This window comes from Oncorhynchus mykiss, chromosome 23 (genome assembly GCF_057628025.1).
Source record: "Oncorhynchus mykiss isolate SJ-2025 chromosome 23, ASM5762802v1, whole genome shotgun sequence".
Lineage (NCBI taxonomy): Eukaryota > Metazoa > Chordata > Actinopteri > Salmoniformes > Salmonidae > Oncorhynchus > Oncorhynchus mykiss.
In genome coordinates, this window is record NC_143044.1 from 30,084,779 (window position 1) to 30,100,878 (window position 16,100).

General features: G+C 41.8%; 1 long non-coding RNA gene across 1 annotated transcript; it reads right to left on the minus strand.

Annotated features, from left to right (window-relative positions):
* Window positions 1–3,341: 3,341 nt before the first annotated feature.
* LOC149972560 (uncharacterized) lies at window positions 3,342–10,544 on the minus strand. The gene is made up of 2 exons (XR_016491053.1): window positions 10,303–10,544; window positions 3,342–5,126 (listed from the first exon to the last, which is right to left on the minus strand). It is a non-coding gene; the product is annotated as an uncharacterized LOC149972560 (long non-coding RNA).
* Between the last annotated feature and the right edge of the window lie 5,556 nt (window positions 10,545–16,100).

The window sequence follows — 16,100 nt, forward strand, 5'->3', positions numbered from 1 at the left end:
TATGGTGGAGGGAGCATCGTGGTTAGGGCTGCTTTGCTGCCTCAGGGCCTGGACAGCTTGCTATCATCGACGGAAAAATGAATTCCCAAGTGTATCAATACATTTTGCAGGAGAATGTTAGGCTATCTGTCCGCCAATTGAAGCTCAACAGATGTTGGGTGATGCAACAGGACAACAACAAAAACACAGAAGTAAATCAACAACAGAATGGTTTCAGGATAAGAAAATACGCCTTCTGGAGTGGCCCAGTTAGAGTCCTGACCTCAACCCGATTGAGATGCTGTGGCATGACCTCAAAAGAGCAGTTCACACCAAACATCCCAAGAATATTGCTGAACTGATATGATTTTGTAAAGAGGAATGGTCCAAAATTCCTCCTGATCGTTGTGCAGGTCTGAATGGCAACTAGAGAAAATGTTTGGTTGAGGTTATTGCTGCAAAAAGGAAGGTCAACCAGTTATTAAATGAAATTAAATCCAAGGGTTCACATACTTTTCCCACCCTGCGCTGTGAATGTTTACACGGTGTGTTCAGTAAAGTCATGAAAACGTAACATTGTTTGTGTGTTATTAGTTTAAGCAGACTGTGCTTGTCTATTATTGTGACTTAGATGAAGATCAGATCAAGTTTTATGACAAATCTATACAGAAATCCAGGTAATTCCAAAGTGTTCACATATTTTTCTTGCCACTGTACATTATATACAGAAATATGACTCCCACACAAAAAAAACTAGGTTGTAACAACCTGTATGTAGCCTTACATAGACTGAGTATACAAAACATGAGAAAAACATTTCTAATATTGAGTTGCTATCCCTTTTGCCCTCAGAACACCCTCAATTTGTCGGGGCATGGGCTCTACAAGGGGTCGAAACCATTCCACAGGGATGCTGGCCCATGTTGACTCCATTGCTTCAGACAGTTGTGTCAAGTTGGCTGGATGTCTTTTGGGTAGTGGTCCATTGTTGATACACATGGGTAACTGTTGAGCGTGAAAAACCCAGCAGCGTTGCACTCAAACGGGTGCGCCTGGCACCTACTACCATACTTAGTTAAATATTTTGTCTTGACCATTCACCCTCAATGGTGCACATACACAATCCATGTCTCAATTGTCTCAAGGCTTGAAAATCCTTCTTTAACCTGTCTCCTCACCTTTATCTACACTGATTGAAGTGGATGCAACAAGTGACATCAATCAGGGATCATAGCTTTCACCTGGATTCATCTGGTCAGTCTTTGTCATGGAAAGAGCATGTTCTTAATGTTTTGTATACTCAGGGTATAACAGCGCTTTGGTCGGCGAAGCTTTATGCTAGAAACAAGCTGTAAAATACCCAGGACATGACTCCAATGCATATGGAGATATCATTGATTCATTTCTTTGACATTCAGATTCTGAGCTACAACCATAGTGGAGGAGACAAAAAATGCAATCTAATTCTGGCACCTTAAATTGATTAAGTTATTCACTTTCTGATTAAGCTATTCACAGGGTGGTGAAAGTGCAAATACTGCTCAGTGGCCAGGATGTGGACCATCAGACAAGACAAAGCTTTACGTGAGCATCTCTTAAATTTATGAAGATAGTTTGATTACTGGCATATGCATTGAGAAGAGAAAAAGCCATCTTGAGATATTATTTAAATGAATAGCTTGCATGAATGTTGTGTGATGAGGATGGATGGATACTGTGCCATGATATTGTTTGTTTACCTAATGGAACTTCAGTGTTGTGATAGAGTGTTGAGAGCTTGCAGTTTGGCTCATTGTGGACGATGTGTCCACTTTCTGCTCAAGATTAATGGCCAGATTCAGTGGATGCAGCTGAGGGGAGGACGGGTCATCACACTCAATTCTAGCCAGTATTAATCAAAATCAAATCAAATGTATTTATATGGCCCTTCGTACATCAGCTGATATCTCAAAGTGCTGTACAGAAACCCAGCCTAAAACCCCAAACAGCAAGCAATGCAGGTGTAGAAGCACGGTAGCTAGGAAAAACTCCCTAGAAAGGCCAAAACCTAGGAAGAAACCTAGAGCGGAACCAGGCTATGAGGGGTGGCCAGTCCTCTTCTGGCTGTGCCAGGTGGAGATTATAACAGAACATGGCCAAGATGTTCAAATGTTCATAAATGACCAGCATGGTCAAATAATAATAATCACAGTAGTTGTCGAGGGTGCAGCAAGTCAGCACGTCAGGAGTAAATGTCAGTTGGCTTTTCATAGCCGATCATTAAGAGAATCTCTACCACTCCTGCTGTCTCTAGAGAGTTGAAAACAGCAGGTCTGGGACAGGTAGCACGTCCGGTGAACAGGTCAGGATTCCATAGCAGCAGGCAGAACAGTTGAAACTGGAGCAGCAGCACGGCCAGGTAGACTGGGGATAGCAAGGAGTCATCATGCCAGGTAGTCCTGAGGCATGGTCCTAGGGCTCAGGTCCTCCGAGAGAGAGAAAGAAAGAGAGAATTAGAGAGAGCATACTTAAATTCACACAGGACACCGGATAAGACAGGAGAAGTACTCCAGATATAACAAACTGACCCTAGCCCCCCGACACATAAACTACTGCCACACCCACTTTGCCAAAGCACAGCCCCCACACCACAAGGGGGGATATCTTCAACCACCAACTTACCGTCCTGAGACAAAGCCGAGTATAGCCCACAAAGATCTCCGCCACGGCACAACCCAAGGGGGGGGGGGGGGGGGGGGCGCCAAACCAGACAGGAAGATCACGTCAGTGACTCAACCCACTCAAGTGTCGCACCCCTCCTAGGGACGGCATGAAAGAGCACCAGTAAGCCAGTGACTCTGAGCCCCTGTAATAGGGTTAGAGGCAGAGAATTCCAGTGGAGAGAGGGGAACCGGCCAGGCAGAGACAGCAAGGGTGGTTTGTTGCTCCAGATCCTTTCCGTTCACCTTCACACTCATGGGCCAGACTACACTCAATCATATGACCCACTGAAGAGACCTCAAAAGAGCAGTTCACACCAAACATCCCAAGAATATTGCTGAACTGATATGATTTTGTAAAGAGGAATGGTCCAAAATTCCTCCTGATCGTTGTGCAGGTCTGAATGGCAACTAGAGAAAATGTTTGGTTGAGGTTATTGCTGCAAAAAGGAAGGTCAACCAGTTATTAAATGAAATTAAATCCAAGGGTTCACATACTTTTCCCACCCTGCGCTGTGAATGTTTACACGGTGTGTTCAGTAAAGTCATGAAAACGTAACATTGTTTGTGTGTTATTAGTTTAAGCAGACTGTGCTTGTCTATTATTGTGACTTAGATGAAGATCAGATCAAGTTATGACAAATATATACAGAAATCCAGGTAATTCCAAAGTGTTCACATATTTTTCTTGCCACTGTACATTATATACAGAAATATGACTCCCACACAAAAAAAACTAGGTTGTAACAACCTGTATGTAGCCTTACATAGACTGAGTATACAAAACATGAGAAAAACATTTCTAATATTGAGTTGCTATCCCTTTTGCCCTCAGAACACCCTCAATTTGTCGGGGCATGGGCTCTACAAGGGGTCGAAACCATTCCACAGGGATGCTGGCCCATGTTGACTCCATTGCTTCAGACAGTTGTGTCAAGTTGGCTGGATGTCTTTTGGGTAGTGGTCCATTGTTGATACACATGGGTAACTGTTGAGCGTGAAAAACCCAGCAGCGTTGCACTCAAACGGGTGCGCCTGGCACCTACTACCATACTTAGTTAAATATTTTGTCTTGACCATTCACCCTCAATGGTGCACATACACAATCCATGTCTCAATTGTCTCAAGGCTTGAAAATCCTTCTTTAACCTGTCTCCTCACCTTTATCTACACTGATTGAAGTGGATGCAACAAGTGACATCAATCAGGGATCATAGCTTTCACCTGGATTCATCTGGTCAGTCTTTGTCATGGAAAGAGCATGTTCTTAATGTTTTGTATACTCAGGGTATAACAGCGCTTTGGTCGGCGAAGCTTTATGCTAGAAACAAGCTGTAAAATACCCAGGACATGACTCCAATGCATATGGAGATATCATTGATTCATTTCTTTGACATTCAGATTCTGAGCTACAACCATAGTGGAGGAGACAAAAAATGCAATCTAATTCTGGCACCTTAAATTGATTAAGTTATTCACTTTCTGATTAAGCTATTCACAGGGTGGTGAAAGTGCAAATACTGCTCAGTGGCCAGGATGTGGACCATCAGACAAGACAAAGCTTTACGTGAGCATCTCTTAAATTTATGAAGATAGTTTGATTACTGGCATATGCATTGAGAAGAGAAAAAGCCATCTTGAGATATTATTTAAATGAATAGCTTGCATGAATGTTGTGTGATGAGGATGGATGGATACTGTGCCATGATATTGTTTGTTTACCTAATGGAACTTCAGTGTTGTGATAGAGTGTTGAGAGCTTGCAGTTTGGCTCATTGTGGACGATGTGTCCACTTTCTGCTCAAGATTAATGGCCAGATTCAGTGGATGCAGCTGAGGGGAGGACGGGTCATCACACTCAATTCTAGCCAGTATTAATCAAAATCAAATCAAATGTATTTATATGGCCCTTCGTACATCAGCTGATATCTCAAAGTGCTGTACAGAAACCCAGCCTAAAACCCCAAACAGCAAGCAATGCAGGTGTAGAAGCACGGTAGCTAGGAAAAACTCCCTAGAAAGGCCAAAACCTAGGAAGAAACCTAGAGCGGAACCAGGCTATGAGGGGTGGCCAGTCCTCTTCTGGCTGTGCCAGGTGGAGATTATAACAGAACATGGCCAAGATGTTCAAATGTTCATAAATGACCAGCATGGTCAAATAATAATAATCACAGTAGTTGTCGAGGGTGCAGCAAGTCAGCACGTCAGGAGTAAATGTCAGTTGGCTTTTCATAGCCGATCATTAAGAGAATCTCTACCACTCCTGCTGTCTCTAGAGAGTTGAAAACAGCAGGTCTGGGACAGGTAGCACGTCCGGTGAACAGGTCAGGATTCCATAGCAGCAGGCAGAACAGTTGAAACTGGAGCAGCAGCACGGCCAGGTAGACTGGGGATAGCAAGGAGTCATCATGCCAGGTAGTCCTGAGGCATGGTCCTAGGGCTCAGGTCCTCCGAGAGAGAGAAAGAAAGAGAGAATTAGAGAGAGCATACTTAAATTCACACAGGACACCGGATAAGACAGGAGAAGTACTCCAGATATAACAAACTGACCCTAGCCCCCCGACACATAAACTACTGCCACACCCACTTTGCCAAAGCACAGCCCCCACACCACAAGGGGGGATATCTTCAACCACCAACTTACCGTCCTGAGACAAAGCCGAGTATAGCCCACAAAGATCTCCGCCACGGCACAACCCAAGGGGGGGGGGGGGGGGGGGCGCCAAACCAGACAGGAAGATCACGTCAGTGACTCAACCCACTCAAGTGTCGCACCCCTCCTAGGGACGGCATGAAAGAGCACCAGTAAGCCAGTGACTCTGAGCCCCTGTAATAGGGTTAGAGGCAGAGAATTCCAGTGGAGAGAGGGGAACCGGCCAGGCAGAGACAGCAAGGGTGGTTTGTTGCTCCAGATCCTTTCCGTTCACCTTCACACTCATGGGCCAGACTACACTCAATCATATGACCCACTGAAGAGATGAGTCTTCAGTAAAGACTTAAAGGTTGAGACTGAGTCTGCGTCTCTCACATGGGTAGGCAGACCATTCCATAAAAATGGAGCTCTATAGAAGAAAGCCCTGCCTCCAGCTGTTTGCTTAGAAATTATAGGGACAATTAGGAGGCCTGCGTCTTGTGACCATAGCGTACGTGTAGGTATGTACGGCAGGACCAAATCAAAAAGATAGGTAGGAGCAAGCCCATGTAATGCTTTGTAGGTTAGCAGTAAAACCTTGATATCAGCCCTTGCCTTAACAGGAAGCCAGTGTAGGGAGGCTAGCACTGGAGTAATATGATCACATTTTTTGGTTCTAGTCAGGATTCTAACACTATTTCTTCCGTCTCTCTGAGTGGAATCCTTTAAGAAACCCTAAAGCCTAATGCTGTTTTTGCCATTTTTCATGACCTTCACATTTTGGCTTCTACAGGCATTTATGTAATAGGCACCATCAACTGTTTTATGGATTCAGCACATTGTCAGCGACAAAAAAATATGTCAAAACAAACTTTTGAGACACTTACTGTATATGAGTGATAATGTGCCATAAAGGCAAAAAAAAATCTAAAAACGAATATTGAAATTCTTTGTTTTGTATTTGAAAAGCACTGCAAACTATAATGAACAAGATATCCAACACCAGATTGTGGTTCACCCAGGTCTTGAGTACATCTATAAGTTTTAGGGGGGAAAAATTTCAAACAAACCAACAACTATTGTCCACTGTCCACAACTGCTGAATACTTCCACATCTGCTTTTCAACAGAACAAAAATCCAAATCACACAGAATTGTCATGTCTTTCACTCACATGTTATGCCACAGTTGGAAGCCATTCCTAATGTCACATTGGGTCACCTCATTAGTGGGTCTAGTTCCCCATCTACTGGCCTTTCATGTGTATTGCGCCTTAGGGAAAGACTAGGCATTGTTGTTGTATATGAAGTTGCAGCTGAATTTTTATGTTGTTAAAGGGTCCTGTACCATCTCTTGGGGGGCACAGTGTAGTACCAAAGATTTTTACAACTACACCAAGATGGTGCTTCCAAGTGGTGCAGCAGTCTAAGGCACTGCATCTCAGTGCTAAAGGCGTCACTACAGACCCTGGTTCAACCCTGAGCTGTATCACAACCAGCTGTGATCAGAAGTCCCATAGGGCAGCGCACAATTGGCTCAGTGTCGTCCGGGTTAGGGGAAGGTTTGGCCGGGGTAGGCAGTCATTGTAAAATAAGAATTTGTTCTTAATTGACTAGCCTAGTTAAATGAAGGTAAAAAAACTGTTATAATAATAATAATTAAACCTGTTGTTTCAAATAGGAACAAATGAGTCACAGTGGACAGAACAAGCTAGGAGGTGTGCAGAGCCAAGCAAGAGCTAGTGAGGTCATTTTGGCGCATTCTAGCAGACATTTGCTTATTTCCTTTAGGGAACGCCTACTCTGTGAAATGCGCATGAGTAATAACTCAATTCGCCTTTGCTCTACTTCTAAACAAAAATTACTTTGGCAAGTGTAAAGTCTACAAAACGCAGTCCACTCTGTCCGTAACAGAGTTTAGTTTTGTGAACAGAATAATGTACTGAGATCAAAGGTTTAATTGATGAGAAAATGTGCAGAATGTTGGCCAAAATCCTTCTTGTTCCATCTTATTTGGTAGTGAGTGGAAACGTCAAGCGGATGCTTCAAATTTATACATCCGGTGAAATATCTGGCTCATTGTTCTGTCTGTGGTAGTACTGTAGTGCCCATCCACCTAGTGAAGAGGTGGTTGCCATCTCTGATCCACCTCAGTGGGGTGGTTGTTTGGTCTGGCTCATCTCATCTTCTTGACTAAAAGAAAAATTGATTTCGAAATGAGTTCTACATTGTAAAAATGTTGCCACATTTCAAAAGCAGAAAATCCTTCATTACCAACATGTTTTTTTTGTGTGGTGTTTTTTCCCCTCCATTCAGCTCGGTGGTGTGAAGGGGATAATGTTATATCCTGCTCACCGAGGTAAAGACAGTTTCAGGTTGGATATTCGAAAGATATTTGCCTGTAGATTTCCTTACGTCCACCAACAGCAGTTAGGGACCATCAACATAGTGACAAATCAAAATGTTAAAATGTCAATAGCTTTTTAACCATTACTCCTAAAACATTCAAAACTGGTTGTAGCTAACCCGATGGCATAGACACACATTGCACACACTTTTTTATTTTATTTACATCTCGCACTATTTTTAATTATTTATTTTGATTTTTGAATTTCAATAGCTCATTGGTCATATGACCTACTGACTTCACACAAGGTTCAGAATGTCCACTCAGTGGGCCTACACATTGCACACCCTTTAGTTTATCCATTTTCCTCTCACATGATTTTACATGAATTATTCTACATTTTAAATTTCAATAGCTCCTTGGTCATGTAACCAAAATACTTCAAACAAGGTTCAGAATGTCCACTGACTACCCTTCTACAGTGCCTTGCGAAAGTATTCGGCCCCCTTGAACTTTGCGACCTTTTGCCACATTTCAGGCTTCAAACATAAAGATATAAAACTGTATTTTTTTGTGAAGAATCAACAACAAGTGGGACACAATCATGAAGTGGAACGACATTTATTGGATATTTCAAACTTTTTTAACAAATCAAAAACTGAAAAATTGGGCGTGCAAAATTATTATTACTTTGTAGCGCCACCTTTTGCTGAGATTACAGCTGTAAGTCGCTTGGGGTATGTCTCTATCAGTTTTGCACATCGAGAGACTGAAATTTTTTCACATTCCTCCTTGCAAAACAGCTCGAGCTCAGTGAGGTTGGATGGAGAGCATTTGTGAACAGCAGTTTTCAGTTCTTTCCACAGATTCTCGATTGGATTCAGGTCTGGACTTTGACTTGGCCATTCTAACACCTGGATATGTTTATTTTTGAACCATTCCATTGTAGATTTTGCTTTATGTTTTGGATCATTGTCTTGTTGGAAGACAAATCTCCATCCCAGTCTCAGGTCTTTTGCAGACTCCATCAGGTTTTCTTCCAGAATGGTCCTGTATTTGGCTCCAACCATCTTCCCATCAATTTTGGTTTCATCTGACCAGAGCACCTTCTTCCACATGTTTGGTGTGTCTCCCAGGTGGCTTGTGGCAAACTTTAAACAACACTTTTTATGGATATCTTTAAGAAATGGCTCTCTTCTTGCCACTCTTTCATAAAGGCCAGATTTGTGCAATATACGACTGATTGTTGTCCTATGGACAGAGTCTCCCACCTCAGCTGTAGATCTCTGCAGTTCATCCAGAGTGATCATGGGCCTCTTGGCTGCATCTCTGATCAGTCTTCTCCTTGTATGAGCTGAAAGTTTAGAGGGACGGCCAGGTCTTGGTAGATTTGCAGTGGTCTGATACTCCTTCCATTTCAATATTATCGCTTACACAGTGCTCCTTGGGATGTTTAAAGCTTGGGAAATCTTTAGGTATCCAAATCCGGCTTTAAACTTCTTCACAACAGTATCTCGGACCTGCCTGGTGTGTTCCTTGTTCTTCATGATGCTCTCTGCTCTCTATGCTCTCACACACATAGATTAAGGATTATAACAGATTATAGGAACACACACATAGATTGTGCAGAACAACAACAATAGTTATTGAATAAAAATGGTGGTAAATCCTCTAAGGAGATTAACCGGAGATGAGAGATATATAGAAGGAACATTTATTTTGGCCAAAAATGGAGAAAGAAGTACGAAATTGATGGACGTTTAAATATAGAAAAACTAACACTGCAATAAAGTAGGCCATAAATCACGAGACTGTAAAAAGAGGACAGAAAAGACAGGAGAGAGGGGCAAAGGAAAGAACAGAGAGAAAAGGGTCAGGTGCCCACAGCCAGACTCAGAGGAGGAATAGAACAGAAAGAACAGAAAGGAGCAGAGCATCTAATAGTAACTATCGGGGTAATTGTAGATAAGCATAAAGGAGGCTTTAAGGGAAAGGGACATAAGAGAGAAGGAAAAAAAATGGACAGGATCAGACAATAGAAAGTGTTTCAATTGCGATAAGACAGGACATTTCACCCGGGAGTGTAAGGCTCCCTGTAAACATTGTGACCGAGTAGGACACAACCACCGAAACTGCGAACATAAGGGGAAGGATAGGCGCGACAATCGGGAGAGAAAGAGAGTAATGAGAATCATCGATGGAGGAATGCTTGGACCTTTAAATTAGGGCTATTTTCCGGGAATTGTCTCGGTAGTACGTGCCTGATTTTACGACTACAGACAATTTGAAATAGGGTTATTTGCGGGGAGTCTTCATCATTTCATTAGTTTTTGTGGTTCAACGGTAGAATTATCGCTTGCCACACGGGAGGCTCGGTTCGTTTCCCAGCCTATGCACCAATGGTCTAAAATCAAATAAAATTTGATTTGATTTGATTTGAAATCTGGTTTTCTGATTGTAATTCAACTATTGTTATGTTTTGCCTAGAAAGATACGGTCATTAGTATTTGTTTAAGATATAAACTGAACATTTTAATAGCTTGTTTAGTTTAAATTGAAAGACTACTTCATTCAAAATAATAGTGAGGCGAATCGATGTTCATATGTTTTAGAAATTAGCTAGGTTGAATTTGGTTATTTGGGTTACCTTTTTCATTTGCTTTTTAAAAGAGAGTTTGGAATCAAGTATGAGGGCGTGACGATCTGCAGTCCGGAGCCTCCAGCGGTGGTTCCCAGTTCAGAGCCTCCGGCGATGATCCACGGTCCAGTTCCTCCGGCAACGATCCACGGTCCGGTTCCACAGAAGTGAAGGAATCCGTGTAGGGAGCTGAGGCTACGTCCCAAACCGGAGCCGCCACCGAGGGTAGATGGCTACCCGGACCCTCCCCTATAGGTTCAGGTTTGCGCGGGGGGGGGGGTACTGTCACACCCTGACCTTAGAGAGCCGTTTAATTTCTCTATTTGGTTAGGTCAGGGTGTGATTTGGGGTGGGCATTCCATGTCTATTGCTTTGTTTTTGGCCGAGTATGGTTCCCAATCAGAGGCAGCTGTCTATTGTTGTCTCTGATTGGGGATCATACTTAGGTAGCCCTTTTTCCCCACTTTCTGTTGAGGGATCTTGTCTTTTTGTGTTGCATGTGTTTGCACTACTAGCTTCACGTTCGTTGAGTTGTTTCTTGTTTTTTGGTGGAACATTTCAAATGAAAGGAAAATGTACTCCTACCACGCTGCACCTTGGCCTCATTCTAACGATTAACGTTACAGACCTCTATCATGACTTTCCATTGTGGTTTGATCAGCCTCATTGGGGAGCCATTTGGTTAATGAATTTAAGGTCATTTGTAATACTGATTTGAAGGTAATTTGTGTAATTTATAATTATGATGGAGTTTAAAGTTCTAAGACATATTTGTAATTTGAACCAATTAGAAGAAAGAAAGGGCATAGCCTTTGACTAAGGGTAGGCTTCCTTAAGTCTATCTTCCTATGACCAGAAGGGTACAATCATTTTTCAGAGTAGTGATTTGATCTGATTATGTTATTTGAAATCTTTTGATCTGTAGTAGTATTTTTATAAATTACCTAGATATGTTTTATTTTCCCTTAGGTAGTTAGTTAGCTGTTGTTGTACATAGATAATATCTTTGTGTGAAATTTAGCGCAACATTATATTTTTGTGTTAAATTTAACACAAGAAGGCGGTAAAATTGATATGATAATATTATCGTATATATTTTTTTATTGAATAAGGTTATAAAGTTAGTAAGAATAAGTTTTAATTATGGTAGACTTATAATAAGTATTTAGGACATATTTTAAGCCTGAAGGAGTAAGAATAAATGGGGAAAAGATTTTGGTCGTTCAGCTTCCGCACATTAGACAGTGGAAAGACTGTCTGCTCCATTGGTTTATAAACATGAGATGTCGGGAAGGCAGGCATGCATTCCAGTCCTTAACTCCAGGTTATGTCCAGTTAATCTGTTGAGAAGAGATAGTTGAATGTGGCCGTCACCCCCACAGAAAGCCAGAGGCCATAAAAGAGATTACTCCCACCTTTGAGGACTTGGTAGAGGGGGGTGTAATTAGAGAAAGAGATGCACAGTGCAATTCTCCAAGGTTTTGGCAAAGAAAGCAGACCCAGTTGAGAATTTTGCCACAGAGGTATGGTAAATACCTCTGGGAAACCTATTACACATGCTCAGTTGATTTTGAATCTATTAGATGCTGTACTTTTGCCAGAAAAGTGAGCTATTTGTAAGTGTGAGGCTCATAATAAAGGAACAGACAGTATCAGCCTACCTAAGTCACTGTTTAGATATGCGGCAATATTGACACATGGACAGAGCCATGTGTCAACAGGGAGGAAGGATGGTAGAGCAGGGGGTAGAGCAGGTTAGGAAACACTGCAGGTTAGGAAAGACTTTGTGGCCTATGGGATAACGAACTACTTAAACATTTTTTTTTATATAATAAATAAATATAGCAAATGGGTAGAAGCGTTCCCAACTTACTTGGCGGACACGATTATAGTAGCTAAAATATTAGGTCCAGATATTATCCCTAGAGTTGGTTTACTAGGATCTATTTCTCTAAACAATTGATTACATTTAAGCTAATCAGGCAGACCATATAGAATGCCAGAGTTAGGGAGACCAGAACAGGTAGACATAGAAATAGAAAGATATACTAGCAGAACACATGAGAAGACTGTTTGTTAACCAAACCCGTATGTATGTCCAAGATTTTGTGACCAACAGGTGAATTACAGGAGAAAGTGATTCACTCAGTCCAACCAGGGGACTGGGTGTGGATCTAGTCCCTGAGGGGAAAAGACTGGAAGCAGCCCCGTTGGGTAGGCCCATACCAGGTTCTGTTAACCACAGCCTTTGCCATTAGAATAGCTGAGAGAGTCACTTGGGTCCACGTTACCCACTGCAAGAAGGTATGTACACATACTGCATATACTGCATAAGCACTGCTGATCACACAGAGTTAGCAGAAGAACCGAGAACCAACAGGGTCCGGGGGTTACCTCCTTAACGAAGATTCCCTATCCCGACCGTTCATCACTGTGTGTGCTCCTAGAAGTGTGAGTATGGGGTGGTACCTAGCAGACCGACTAAGGGCAGGAGAGGGTTGGCGGTTTTTGGGAATATTAGGGACTCTGAGCTGCATCATAGTCTTGGTAATCTTTCTGATACATTCAGATCCACCACCTTCCGGTACTAATTATATGATTCTGTTGTCATTGATAAGAAGTAAAAGACAAACAATATAAAATACTGACCATCAAGGATGAGTGACTTACAGAATAAGGAGGCAAAGAAGGTCAAGATGTAGGATCTAAGATAAACATTAAACAATTTCCTCGGAAAGCAAATAACTTCACAGGGATTGGGTTGGCCTGATTGAAGTACTCGGCCAACCCACCTCGGTTCACTTTAACTCCTGATGAGTACCAGTGTTATAGATACAAGAAGGGCACCGAGAACTTAGGTGATTTTAATGGCTGTAAGGCAATTGTTAATGTGACTGACTTAGGTTTGGAAGTACAGGTGAAAATTCTTAACCTCATAGGACCTATAACTGATGTATGGTGTTCTTGTACCAGCAAAGGACGCATACGATAGGCACTACCAAAAGGGTGGTTAGGAACTTGCGCCCCGGTGGTATTGTTCCAACCAGTTCGAGTTAGTCATCAGAGGCCAGTTATAGGAGGCAAAAGTAGGCACAGGAGGAGTTTTGACCAGGATTGGAGTAGCCTTGTCTAGATGGATGCTATTGGCATCCACAGGGAAGTTCAAGATGAATACAAAGCTAGGAATTAAATTAGGTGAAGGCTTTACCACTATGTTATTTTGGTGGTTGACAATAAATAAAAATGTGGATTGGATTAATTACATCTATTATAATCAACAGAGATTCATGAATGAAACCGGGGATGCAGTAAAGGGGTTCTATGACCAATTATCCGCCACCTCCCTCATGACCTGGCAAAATAGACTGGCTCTTGATATGTTATTGACAGAAAAGGGCAGGGTATGTAGAATGATGGGGGTTCATTGCTGTACGTTTATTTTTAATAACACAGCTCCAGATGTATCAGTAACCAAGGCCCTGGCTGGTTTAACCACATTAGCTCATGAGTTAGCAGAAAACTCTGGGGTGGATACCTCCCTGACTGGGTGGTTCGATAGTATGTTTGGAAAATGGAAAGATTTTGTAATTACCGTATTCTGGGTTGCTTTCACCTGTATGAGTGTGTTGGTGTTGTGTGGATGCTGTTTGATCCCATGTGTGAGAGGTTTCAATCACCAGGACTCTAGAGAGGTCGATGACGCAACAAATGATGAGGTATGGACCGATTCCGAGCTCCGACCAGTGGGATGACTACTTCATGCCTCCAGGCCTAGTAGATGGCTCCGTTTCTTTCAACCACAAGGAGCCCATGTTGTATGACACTATCTTCAATGTTTAGACAGACTGTTCATTTCATGAAAATTATAATGAAAATCCTAAAAAGAAGAGTTATAATGGGATATAGGCATAGAACAGTCATTGATGTAAATACATATATTGGTTTTGTTTGCTTTTGTGTAACATTTATGATTCCATATGACGGTTGACGCATCAGTGTGTAATATTTAGTCAAAGGGTGGATTGATAAGGGAATTTATATGTTTAAGGTAATGACTAAAGAATTCCACCCTGAAACGTAATTATTTTATTATGTAACACGTATAAGAATAATTGGACTAACTTAATTATTCGCCTATGTAAAATGTATTAAGAATAATTAGACAAAAGTCCTATAAGATTTGGTTGAGACAAGTAAGGGAGAGAAATGTGTGTGTGATAGTCTTCTGATTAATGAATTCTTCTTTAGCTCACGTTAGTCTCATTCCAAATGTCGTAAATTGTTGGTTATCTGCACGAACCCAGTCTTCACTATGAGTCATCCATACATTAATTGTCTTAAATCATTTATTTATTAACTAAATAAACAATCACAGAAGTGCACACACAAACAAACAAAGTAAATATGGTTACAAGAAATGATAGGGGAATGTGCCCTAGTGGGCTAAACTGGCATGGCGGCTTGTTAGACAAAAGGGGAGTGGGGGTCAACTGAGATAAGACAACAAACAGTTGATAATTATAACAATTGAAATGCTAATCCTTTGCACATGAATGCTTACTCATTCGGGAAAAATTGCAATCAATATATATATTTACCCTCAGCATGGATCGTCGGGATCTCTGTTTAAAAGTTTGTTTCTGTTGGAGAGTTTGTCCGCCCTCTCTGTTATGGTTAGAATGGATAGTTCAGCATTTCTCCACCATTATCCCTTGACTGCTTACAGGAACAATGGTGAGGTGTTTGCTCTGTCCCTGTACTATAGATTGCCCTTTAACCTCTGTAGCCTTCTGCCTGGTGTGTTTAACTTGTCTAAAGTATGGTTTCTTTCTTCACCGATCTTTTATACCCTGTCCAAAACATAAATGTTGTTCGGTTCTCCAGTTCTGTGAGGTGGAAGAAATTTCTTTGTTCTCACTATGAAACTTTACTCTCTCTCTCTATACTGTGACCATGAGGAGATAATCTCCTCCAGGAATTTACGACATCTCTCTGACCACAGCAGCCTGGGTGTAGGAGACATGGAGAGGGGGATGGGGCTTGCTGTACCTTCATAGATATTCATAGATATGTACATTCTGAACCTTGTTTGAAGTCATTAGGTCACATGACCAAGGAGCTATTGAAATTTTCAATTTAGATCTCGGACGAAACGAAAGAGAGGTTGAACAGACTGGTAATGAAATTGAGAGAACCCAAGGATTTTTGGAAACTGCAGAAACAATGTATATTTGTCACATGAAAGAGGTAGGCAGGAAACTGTCTATGTGCAATTTGCCTACATTATAATTTTCTTTCTGGGGGAAGAGCAAGCAGCAGGCAGCAGCATCATCATCATCATCAGGCCTTATCATCTGTTTTCTGGAAGACCAGCTGCGGTGCATTCTATATGGTTTACTGTCCCGGCAGACTGAGTCCTATGGCATCTGTTTAAATGTGACCTTGACAATTCAGAGTGGATAATCTATTGTTTTTTTTTTCACAACATCGGATGATGGGCAACCCCCAATGGACCTCACTGAGTTCTTTGTGGCAGAGGAAGATGCATTACCACAACAGGAGAGGATAAAGAGGTAGGGAAGTCATTCTTGTGTAGAGTCTTTCATAAATGACAGAAAGAAGTGACGTTGTTCTTTTAACTAACTTTTCACTCTCTTCAAACAGATTTGAAATGGCCTACCCCCATACACTGTACTATCTTGCTCAAATGTACAATAACTTGGAGCTGTATGAGATAGCTCGGGGCTACTGACACAGCACTCTTCAGACAGCTGGAATTCAACCAGTTCATTCCTCTGGAATGGGCC